General features: G+C 46.2%; 1 long non-coding RNA gene across 2 annotated transcripts in view; it reads right to left on the bottom strand.

Annotated features, from left to right (window-relative positions):
* LOC141371895 (uncharacterized) overlaps positions 1–12,584 on the bottom strand; it is a 180,919-nt gene that overhangs the window by 14,654 nt on the left and 153,681 nt on the right. The window lies entirely within an intron of this gene.

Raw genomic sequence — 12,584 nt, forward strand, 5'->3', positions numbered from 1 at the left:
GGGAGGGGAGGAAAACTAAGGAATGTTGTTTGTCTTAACAAACCTTGTAGAACTAGTTGAACTGTGTATATGCATAACCTCAACTAGAAAAAAAAATCATAACGAGAGAGAAAGGCACAAACTGGCCCAATCATCAACAGCCTGGTGCATTGCACACAGAACCCTAAGTATATTTTATAGTTAACATGTTTTATGATGAAGCTCTAGAGTCAGCTTAACACAGTGGTTCTCAACCAAGGGCAGTTTTGCCCCCCTCAGCCCCCATCCCAGGGGACATTTGGCAATGTCTGGATGTATCTTTGATTGTCACAACGTGGTGGTGGGGGGGTGGGTATTGGCATCTAGTAGGTAAAGACCAGGGATGCTGCTGAACTTCCTGTGATGTAGAGAGTACAGAATGACAACAACAAAGGATTTGTTCAACAACTTAACAACTATCTGGCCCAAAATGTCACTAGGTAGGGCCAAGGCTGAGAAACCCTTGCGCAACAGATGATAGGAAAGAGAAAGCCCTGTGAGGACGTCTGGGAAAACCTGGTTTCTTTAGACTCACACAACACTCTGACACCAGGTATGTGGGGTTTTTCCCTCACTGACCAGTTCTCCAATTCTATGTAGACACCAACCAGGTGTCCTACAGTTCAGTTCACTTCTGACACTATCTACCTGCAATTAGTGTCAGATCCCATAGGTTAAGTGCTCATTTCCATAAGACTGCCCCCCGACTTCAGGTGCCAATCACAAATCCCAGGCTTCCTGTACTTCTGATCAACTGGCTATAAATCAGGGGCTCCCGTGACCCCCTCCTCAGGTTCAATAATTTGTTAAAATGCCTCACAGAACTCAAGAAGCCACTTTATTTACATTTATCAATTTATTATAAAGAATACAACAGCCAGGGGTGCATGGGTGGCTCAGTCAATTAAGCGTCTGCCTTGGACTCAGGTCATGATCTCAGAATCCTAGGATCAAGCCCCACGTCAGGCTCTCTGCTCCGCAGGGAGTCTGCTTCTCCCTCTCCCTCTGCCCCTCCCCCCACTCATGCCCTCTCTCTCTGTGTCTCTCAAATAAATAGAATCTTAAAATATATATATTTATAGATATATAAATATACATATTTATATATCTATATAAATAGATATATAATGTAAAAATGTAAAAAATGTAAAAAATGTAAAAAAAAAGAATACAACAGCCAGAGAAAGCGATGCATAGGGCAAGGTTGGGGGAAGGGTACGTGGAGCTTCCATAACCTCTCCAGGTACACCAGCCTCCTGACACTTCCGCACGTTCACCATCCTAGAAGCTCTCTGAACCTTTTAGGTTTCTTCATTATGTAGGCATGGTTGATTAAACCACTAGCCATTGGTGATTAGCCCAACTCTAGTTTGTTTCCCCTCCCGGGAGGTCAGGGAGATGGGGCTGAAAGTTCCAACCCTCTAATCCTATGATTGGTTTACCCCATCCTTAGGGGCTTTCCAAAAGTCACCACATTAACATAAACCCAGATGTGGTTGAAAGGGGTACATTATGAATAATAAATGATACTCTCTTCATCTTTATGTCTCTTTTCACTTAGGAAATTCCAAGGGTTTGGCGGAGCTCTGCCCCAGGAAGAGGGAGGAAGCCCAAATATCTATTTCTCATTATAAATCACCATATCACAGGAAGTTGTGGAGATCCTCTAGGTAAGAAATCACAAAAGGCTGAATTAAGAGACTTCTATGGTAGACGGCACAAAACTGAAACTGGATACAGATGGTGACAGTGGAGACAAGGGGCTTCTCCCACTGCCGTGTTGTGAGGATGCTCGAGCAACCTGTGGGGAGGTCCATGTAAGGAAGAACTGAGTCCTTCTGCCAACAGCCAGTGACTGAGCTGAATTAGAAGAGGACCCCACAGCCCCAGGCAAACCTTCGGGTGCCTGAAACCTGGGCCCACCGCTGCCTGCAGTCTCATATGACACACTGAATTAGAACCATCCAGATGCTCCAGTCCCTGATGCAGAAGCTGTGAGATAATGCACGCTCCTTGTTTCAAGTCACTAAATTTTGGTATAATTTGTTATGCAGCAATGGATAACTAAGACAAATGGGCAGTGAGAAAAAGATGAAAACAGTAATGACAAAGCAAAACCAAAGGATACACAAGATGCCAGGTGGTGGTGGAGAGGGCAGGGCCAGGGTAAAAAAATCCAAACAATTGCCACTGAGTCTTAGTTTCTCTATCATCAAGCGGACCACGTTACATACTTCCAAAAACATTTGGCCTGAGGATGAAAGCCAAGAAGTAAGTTGTATTAGAAAAGATGCATATAAGAACCTAGCACAGCGTCCAAAACATAATAAGGGGAAAAATAATAACAAAAGCAAAATAACAAAATAACAAAATCCTGGCACTGTACTGTTTTCCTAGGCGACTCCAGCTCTGCAGTCCTAATTAACATTTATTTATTATGTCTGGTGCTACACTCACACTCAATTAGCTATTATTATCCCTGTTTCTGATGAGGAGATGGAGCCGCCCAGAATTGATGTGGCTTCTCTACAGTCCCACAAAGCCACGATGTGAACCCACATCAGGCTAAATTCAAAATCCTCACTAATCCCACTGCACCATCCATGCCTCTTTATAGAACACTTATTTACATTCCTTGGGATTGTTTGAATTCTCTTCCCTCTGCCTTTCTTATGAAGAACTCCGCCAGTGTTCCTCCTCCCCCCACCCCTAAAAAAATCCTTTAATTATTGCTCACTCCTGAAATTAAGTGTCTACATATTTCACTAGGGAGACTCAGAAAGCCCTTGCAGGGGTGGAATGCAGGAACTATGAATGTAAAGCTTCTTCAAGACTCTTCCTCATCCTCCATCCCCTGGGTCTGGACGTGCAGTTATTCTGCCTGGCAACCTTCCTTGTCTCTCCACATGCCCCCACCCCTCCAGGGCACTGTCTGGCTGGAGCACAGCATTCTCTCAGCCCCATTCCCCTGGAAAATGTTGAGTCTGCGTTGACATTGACACCCATTAAGGAGCTGTGCAGCTGTTCCCACACAGCCAGCCCAGAGGCCTTCCGGAAATTGTTTGCATTCACGCGCCTTCTGTACAGCCTGGCAGCTCTGCAAGGCCTGGCACCCCAGGACTGTGGCTGGGTTAGGGATGCACACTTTCTTTTACTCTTCTTTTCCTCTTCCCTGATTCCCTGAATGACTAATAAATTGAGGATTAATAGGTAAGAAAGACAGGTATTTCTTTCTTGCTATCTAGAATAAGCTGGGTGGTGGGGGAGGGGGGAGTTATAGCTTTTTTTTTTTCCTTTGTGTTTATAGATAACTATTAACATATTATTTAGATCTCATTTAGTTTAAGTGGCATAAATCCAATTCAAAATGGATTTGGCAAAAAGAAGAGTTTAATAACAGGGCATTGGAGTATCTCCAAACAAGCGGAAGAAAGGGCAGGGACACTTCCAGATGGAGTCACCATGTACAGTTGTTCAAGCTGCACACTGTACAACCCCAGGGGCCACTGTATCACATGGCAGCCATATGAATGGCACCTTCTGGTGTGGTGCAGGGCACAACTTTCTAGCTCTTTTGAGTGTCCCTCCTCCAGGTTTCAGGAATAACTGAAAGCAGGGTCTCAAATGTCACCAGGACTCTCTCTCCATCTCTGAAATGGGCTTCTCTCTGAATACTGACCAAATCCTTCCCACTAATGGGCTGGTTTCATTCATGTCTGTCAATGGTTCCTTACTTCCAGCCAAGGAGGGACTGACTGGTGCTTTTATTGGTTCCAACTCCAAAACTTCTAAGGAAGAGCTCTGATTGGTGTATTGGAGCTTGGCACCCATCCTTCCACTAATCAAGAAGCTAGATGGCTCAGAGGTGGGCATACCTTTGCCTTAGCCTGAATCAGATTCCCACCTGAACGGAATATGTCTGCCTAGTAGGAGATGTAAGAGAATAGCCTTTGGGAAATTGAAGGCCTTTAACCCTTATTTGCCTTTTTTTTTCTTTTTGTTACTTCCAGAGCCTTTCGAGAGCACTAAACATCTAACAGTAGAACAGTAGGTGGGACGATATGGAAGTAAAATTGCTCCATTTAAAGAGTGGGTGTGAATTAAACTATCCTCCTCTGGGATTTTCACTTGATGCGGTCTTAAGAGTTTTGGCAAAGTGGGGGCTATATTCATATCTTGACTATTTGGGGGACATTATGATCCTTCTGTAGTCACGCTCTGGCAGCTTCCAAGCTCTCTGTCTTGAAGGCAGAATATAACAATTCTCTTCCCAAATTAACTGCCCACGAATGCTTGGTAACTGCCTCCTTCAAGGGGCCAGAGAGAACAAACAACAATCTCAGAACTGTCCATTTTATCACCCTTGCGCCCCCTCCCTTGCTTCCCACCTCGAACACCAGTGTGGAGGGCACACCCCTTTGCACTCTGATATTACTATCCCCCAGCACTCTCTCCGCATCTTTTCTGAACCCCCGAATTTTCATCCCAACTCTCACCAGTCACCACCGCTCAGTAGCCAGAGAAGGAACTCTCTGGGTATCATGAAATCAAGGGGTTACCCTGAAAGGGACTGGGGTCTTGAGGAATCCCAGAAAACAAACTCGGCTGCCACGTGCCATAAATATTCTTGGACTACTTAATCCACATGTAACGGGGGAGGGGGGCATGACTATTAATGACCAAAATAAATAGTAATCAATTATGATGATGGTAATTATGCTTTGAAATTAGCCTGGGGAAGGATGACCAAGGCAATTTTTTATTCCAGCTCAGGAAAATAGGACGCCAGCTGGGGCTAATAAGAGCTTTCATTAAAGCACTGAGCGTCATCCAGCACTGCGAAGAAAGCCCTCTCTGTCCTGTGGCCCGGCCCGGCCCTGACATGCTTTCTGCTTTTTAACAAGAACTGAAAGGTGGCGAGACAGACAGTTCTTGCCTTGGCACCGGGCAAAGTCGGACGTTGAAAAGGCAGTGATTATTTTCAATGGCCCAGTGCTGGAGAGTTTCGTTTCCTTCGCCCCATCTCCACGCGCCTGGGTTCCCGCACCAGCCCTGGAATTGACTAGGGCAGTTGGCGGCGGTGGATGACCCAGGGCAGAGGGTCTGGGCAGGTGACAACCGGCCAGGGCAGTTTGCAGGTCTTGCTGGGGTAGGAGCCAGAGGGAAGAAAAATGTGGTTTCTGCACAAGGGAGTGTGTGTGTCTTTCCCCGCACTTTAGCCGGCACTTTAGTCCCCCGGTAGGTGCAGCAGAGATGGTCACTAATATTTACCGGCCGGCCTTTCAACCCAGACAGCGTGTTTACCGGGCACGGGGTGGCCCTGACAGCTTCTCTGCTCCTACACGGACGGCACCTTTGGGAATTTCATGGAAGTCACCCACTGCTGGCTCCTGCCTCAGTCTCCCTTTCTGCCTCGCTCCTGTTCACTATTTCTCGCTGTTTCTCTCTTGCTATGAAGAAACTAAAGAAAGCCTCTCTCTTAGCCACCCTGTAGCAAAGCTGAGGAGTTCAAGGGTTAGTGGGAATAAAATTCCCTTCTCCCTCTTTTGAGTCGGATACCAGACTCACGACCCAAGCCTTTGATAGAGGCTGGCTCTCAACCAGGGGAGATTTTACCTGCCAGCAGACTTCTGGCAACATCTGGAGACATTGTTGGCTGTCACAACTGAGGTAGGAATGCTACTGGCATCTAATGGGTAGGGGCCAGGGATGTTGCTCAACATCCCATAATATATGCAAGGAAGAATCTTCCCACCTAAAATGTCAATAGGTCTGAAGCTGAGAAACCCTGGTTTAATTAATGGCTAAGGAAGCATATAGCCCCCCTCCCCAACGGCTGGCCTCCGGGAAGACTGTGTGTCAGGGGCTGTGAAAGTCTAAACCCACCTTCTGCGACGGAGATTTCTTTCAGACAACACAGCCAACCAAAGGCGGAGCCACACACCAGCGTAGTAGTACGTCATCAGTAACCCTGCCTCCTTTGGCCAGCGCTGGCCAATCAGAGTAGCTGCTGCAGGGAAATTAAGGCAAAGGAGGAGGTTGCAGAAGCTCGCTTTCCAGCACTTCTGCCAAAAGGGAGGATGTTCCTCCCCTCTATATACAGGCCAGTTCAGGTTGTCCATAAATCTCCAGAGTCTGAGAGACCCAGTAAGGGCTCCCAGGAGGTTGAGGTATGGCCAAGAGTTGACAACAAATCCCACGACAAGCCTTAGGCTCAACATTCATTTGGCAGTTGCACACAAGTCCTTGCTGGAGCAAGGTGCTCTGTGTATTCGGATTCCATCCATACAGCAGGGCTGAGGGATTTTAAGTCATGCTTTACCCCATACTGCGTCGGTTGTGCGCCTTGAACCTTCGCCTAGGTCTGACAGTAATCTTGTAAAACTCAACTCGAAATCAACTCATTTTACTGTCAAAAAATGGAGTTTATTTAGACTTCACAGAAATTCTAGCGATTTCGATTGTGGGAGCAGAAGCTTCTCATTTACCCAGTGCCACTACATGCCAAGCACTCTGCTAGACCTACACATAAATTATTTCCTTGCCCCCTCCCCAGAATCCCATGAGATACTCATAGCCCATTCCAGGGACCAGAAAACTGCCGGGGCGGAGTAGTGGTACAGAGCCTTGGCACTTCTTGTGTACAACTCCCTGGTGCTTGGCAAGATCCAGCATTATTAAGAGGTCCTGGGCTATAACAGGGGCACAGCCGGATTGGAGCTGTCAGAGAAGATGCTCAAGGGATCCCACAACATCCCCCTCCAACCCTGAGTGCTTCTAGAGACAAAATCTTGAGGCACACCTAGTGAGTCTGACCAGTAAGGCAGAAAGGCATTGGTTTCTAAATGGTCCCCATACACCAGGATGAAGCTTATTTCCATTTGGTGTCCTCAGAAAAAGGGCCTTTTTTTTTTTTTTTTAAATTCTGAACTGACCCATTCCAGGGTCAGGAAATTCTTCCATATAGACAGTCTCAGGCTGCTGTTTAAGCCAATTTCCTCCTCCCTGATCCAGAGTGGAGACGAAGAACAGCTGGTGGCCACTGTCTCTAAAAGTCTTTCATAAACCTGAAGACCCATTACACAATCCGCCTTCTCCAAAGGAAATTATCCCAGTTCTCTTGAGTGTTTCTCAGAGATTATCTACTCTGCAAGTTTCCTCTGCAAACAGGTTGACCGCTTCGGAAGTTCTGTTCATCGTGAGTTGGGAGACAACAGTCAGGTACAACATTGAGTCCACACTCTACACAACACGTGTTCTCTCACAAACATTGTCAGGGGCTGATTCCCCAGCAAAACCCACAGGGAAGCCATGGTGACAGGGCCACAAGCTCAAGACATGTGAGTTCAAATGTGTGCTCCCCCTTGAACTCACTGTGCGACTACAGGCCACCCAGCAGGACCTGCAAGACCTCTCCATCTTTATACCCAAAGCAGAAGGAACGACTTTCCCAAGGGGCTCTAATGAGATCATGTAAGTTAAGTGTTTGGCACCAATAAGAACACTCATCCCAGTAACTATGATGACTTTACTGTTATGCCCTCCCCTAGTGTAGTCACTTCCTTATTCACAATTCCTCTGAATTAAACAAAGAAGTTCTCACCGGTCCTGTCTGCCTCCTGAAGAACTAAGCCCACTGTCCTGGATGTGTTTGAACCAGACTGCTCACACCCCCATGGGGGTCAGGGAAGGGGCTTCTACTTTGGGTGGGAATGGGCTTGGTGACCTCCGAAAATCCCTTTCAAGTCCAAGATTCTATTAAGAACTCAGGTCAACCCAGGCTCTCACCCCCTCTCCATTTTCCACAAAGAAATCCAACCAGATTTTCCATGGAGGAAATGCAGGAGAGATGGTACCTTCACAACACCCTTCCTCTGTGTCTCATCAGACATGCCTATCCTCCCAGTTCCCATTCTCTCGTGCTTCCCCTGGTGGTCTTCCTTCTATACTCCCCTGAAAATGCTCCATCTCCTTTCTGTTGGGTCAAGCAATGCAGCTTTGCCCTCAACCATGTCTACCCCATCCAGGTCAATTACAGCCAGCTAACAGGATCCACCTTCCTTAGTAGGCAGTAGACCATCTACTCTCCTGAGAGCGTGGCCTCTGGTGTCTTACTCCATGGCCAAAAAGATTTATCAGAGAATTCCTTTCCTGTGTGCACAGAATTTTTTCTGAAAGAAATTCCTACAATACAATTTTCTCTATCCTCTTGCATACGATTTAATGATTTCTGTCTCCAGTTCCAAGAGCTTGTATTATTACCTCCTTGTAAAACAAACTATGCCAACAAACAATTATAGCTGTATATTTTTTAAAATAAACTCCCTTGCACGTTTTATGTACTGACTTCATTGTGCTTTTTGTCTGGACCCAGCATCTCATAGAGCTAGGCTGCAGCACCACAACTTGCCCATAGGTGGCACCAGCTCACACACTTTTATATGTCTGCAAGAAATGTATCTTTGAGATTGAGGTTTCAGGTTATGTAAAATGAATTAGCTGCATACTTCTCTGTTTGGGAAACTCGAAACCTACCAACTATCCTTCCAGTAAAAGGGAATAGCTGAACTGGACTCCCTCTTGCCAAGGCTCTGGTTGGTGGCGCTTTCCCAGTTGACTTGCCATGTCTAGTTCTCACCAAGAGACCCCTTCCCCATAGCACAGTTTAGCTTCTTTCAATTATTCCTGCCATGTCATAGTCAACAGGTGTGTTCCCAGCATCTTTTAGGGAGCATGTCAGGGAAATCTCCAAGGGCCGCGAGACCCCAGGATGCAATGATTTTGCTCTTAAGACATAGGCATGATCCTCTGTTGAAAGGAGCTGGCCTCCTGCCTCCGGAATGCAGTGTGATTCCTCCTCAGCCAGGAGACAACTGCCTGAGCTGGACATTGCCCACCAGTGTTGTCCAAGTAGGCAAACTCTTGGCTCCTTATAAATGCTCCCTCAGAGTTATAATTTTTAACAGCAATTGCGAAACAGCTTTGGGCAAACCAAAGGAAACGCACTGGACAGCCCTTGAAAAACAGTGTAGGCCAACATGCTGCCTCCATCCAGGACTGGGACTTAAATGAAGGTGGATTTCACCAGGAGCAATTTCTTCCCCAACCACTGCAGCTGGGCAGAGAAGTGGGGCTATAATGAGAGTAATGATCAGTTAACTGATAGCCTTTTTAGTGCATTTTGGAAAGCCCAAGCCTCCCGGACATTTCCGCTATCTCCCCTTCTCCCTTGCTGAGTCAGAGCTGGGCTTTGCATAACTCCTGTTAGAAATGTCTGTTCTTCAGGGTCCTTTCCAACTGCCCCCCCATTCCACCCCCACCCACACATGCGCACACATGGCCTGGGATTCCTTTCCTCCTGGCTAGCAGCCCCAGCCTCCATGGCTTCTTCTTCCCATCACCCAAGCCCAACACCTAGGGATCCTCACTTTCCTACCCTCTGTTTTCAGAGCTGTTAGCACTCTGCCTTGTCTCCCAGATGGGCTCACAGAGGCTTTTCGCAGGCTGAGCAGAGCAAAGGCCTTCCCAAGACTGCAGCCCACCCACCTCAGTGAGCATAGAATTACACCAAGTTCTGCTCACAGATCACTCATTCCACAGTTATTGGTTGGGAAGCTACTGTGCACCAGGCACTGGGTGGCATGGAGAACATGGAGTGCATTCTCTGCCCCTCTGAATCATATTGTGTGACAGCTGCTTTCATTTTGTTGTTAGACGAATGCCTGGAAATATCATTGTTGATATTGTGCTTGTTGTTGTGATTACACCTTTAGCCTTGATGCACCCCTTCACCTCTGCAAGCGATTTTGCCACATGCTATGAGCTCTACTCTCCAACTTCAGTCATTTGTAAACCACCTTTATGAGTTTTGCCATAAGCATGTACCACCTATGTTTTACTGGCTTTATATAAGTCTTTAAAATGACTCGCTTTCTTTACTTAACCGTTTTTAAAAATTTTATATCACTGCCATAAATGGAAAACTTGCCATAAATAGAAGGCAACCCTAAAATCAAGTGCAATTTTAAAACTATGCTATGAAATTTTAGCTAAATACAGAAACTTGAGCCTGTGCCCACTCTCTGTTAAAAAAGGGAGCTTAGGATTATATTAGACAGGTGTTAAAGGCAGTCTAGCTCCACACTGATACTTACTCCTTACGTTATCCAGATAGTTAAGTGCTCTCACTGAGGAATGTAGTACAATTTCATGCCATCTCTCTAACCATCTACAATCATGTCAGTTGCCATCAGTAACTTCCATCTAAATCAGTCAGCATAGCCACATTCTGCACCAGTAACAGACAACCTTCAAATCTCAGCAGCCTAAACACAAAGGTTACTTCTTGTTTACTCTGAGTTGGCAGGATCCACACTCATTCTTGTTGCTCAGAATTACAGGCCAAAGAAGCAGTCAATATCTTGAATGTTGAGGGTCACTGTGCCAGAGGTAAAGGAGAGAGTAATACGAAGAATGCACTGGATGCACTGGCTTTTAACACTTGCACCCAACAGTGAAGTCTCACCATTTCTGGTCACTATGCAATGGCCAACTCAAGTCACATGGCCACCCTCTGACTTCACCTGAGCAGGAAGTACAATCCTACCATCTCCTGGAAGGAGAGAGAGCTGGACTATTTTTGATCAGCCATACAGACTTTCATTCCACCCCATTCACTGATAATACTGCCCCCAAATAATTGATCCCCAGCCTCTCCAGGCATGCATTTCTATACCACCCCCAACAACCAGGCAAACCAGACCACTTACCATGCTGTGACCATGACCATGCTCTGCACTTGTCTTCCCCTGCCTCTGCTCATGGCTCCCACTTAATGGAACACCCCTCCCTGTCTCTCATCCTACTCACCCTTCAAGATTCCACCTATTCCTGAGGCTTTATCCACCCCCAAAAATGAAAGTTGTGTGCTGTGTGTGTGTGTGTGTGTGTGCGCGCGCACGTGCATGTGTGTGTGTTTTCCTAGGGTAATATTTTAGATTTTCAGAGCTAAAAGGGATGGACTCCTCCATTTATAATAGAGTTTCTCAACCCAACACTGTTGACATTGGGGCAGGATAACCCTCTCATGTGGGAGACTGTCCTGTCCATTGTAATATGTTTAGCAGCATCCCTGGCCTTTGCTTAGATGCCAATGGCAACTTCTGCCCTCCAACTCTCACAACAAAATATGCCGCAAAACACTGACTGTTCCTTTGGAGAGAGGGTAAGATTTCCCCCAGTTGAAAACCACTGTTTTACAGGGCAACCAAGAGGAATTAAATATTGTGTCCAAGGTAACACAGTGAGTTAATGGCCAAAGGGGCTGGAGGAATCCAGGTTCTTGATTCCCCCACCCTGCACCTCTGATCTGGCGTTCTTGGCACTGGTACATGGGGCTCTGGCTGGGAGCATAAATGAAGGAAATGAGCTGAGCTCATATTCCTTTGACACATCTGATGTGCCCATCCAACAGTTCCATAAAGAAATATGCTCTCTCTCACCTAAGAAATAGACACGTGCGCGCGCGCACACACACACACACACACACACACACACCCAGACTTCTTGATCTGTCTTACAGCCTTTGACTTTTGATGTAGATAACAGCACAATTTCATTTGCCTTTCATTCTACCATAAGGCAAAGAGTAGTGTTAATCCAGTAACAACATGGCAATATTATTACAAGAGAGAGACTCTGGGGGAGTTCTGGGGTTTGCATAAAACTGGACAATGTATGCCCCATCCAAAAGGCCAAGTATCATAGCAAGTTTTTCAAAGAGATGAAATCCAAAATTTAATGAGATATCTTCTGATTATTAGAGGCAGGAAACTGACTTTTTTTGGAAATGTGCAAGTGCAAACTATAGGCCACACAAAATACCAGGTTTGACCATGAAGTCCTGCCTCCCCTACATTCACAAGTGACCACATCATGTCCCAGGGTGGACATGTTATAGCCATAGCTCACAACCCACCCTGGATGGAGGGCTTTGAAGCCTACAGAGTCCCAGACCCCACTCCAGACCTGCTGAACAAGAAGTCCCCAGAGTGGGCCTCTGGGAGCTAAGGTTTTTTTTTTAATTTTTTTATTGTTATGTTAATCACCATATATTACATCATTAGTTTTTGATGTAGTGTTCCATGATTCATTGTTTGTGCATAACACCCAGTGCTCCATGCAGAATGTGCCCTCTTTAATACCCATCACCAGGCTAACCCATCCCCCTACCCTCCTCCCCTCTAGAACCCTCAGTTTGTTTTTCAGAGTCCATCGTCTCTCATGGTTCGTCTCCCCCTCTGACTTACTCCCCTTCATTCTTCCCCTCCTGCTATCTTCTTCTTTTTCTTTTTTCTTAACATATGTTGCATTATTTGTTTCAGAAGTACAGATCTGTGATTCAACAGTCTTGCACAATTCACAGCGCTCACCATAGCATATACCCTACCCACTGTCTATCACCCAGCCACCCCATCCCTCTGACCCCCAGTTTGTTTCCTGAGATTAAGAATTCCTCATATCAGTGAGGTCATATGATACATGTCTTTCTCTGATTGACTGATTTC

Source organism: Callorhinus ursinus, unplaced genomic scaffold (assembly GCF_003265705.2).
Source record: "Callorhinus ursinus isolate GAN/ISIS: 27379988/994484 unplaced genomic scaffold, GSC_fseal_2.0 scaffold3, whole genome shotgun sequence".
Classification (NCBI taxonomy): domain Eukaryota; kingdom Metazoa; phylum Chordata; class Mammalia; order Carnivora; family Otariidae; genus Callorhinus; species Callorhinus ursinus.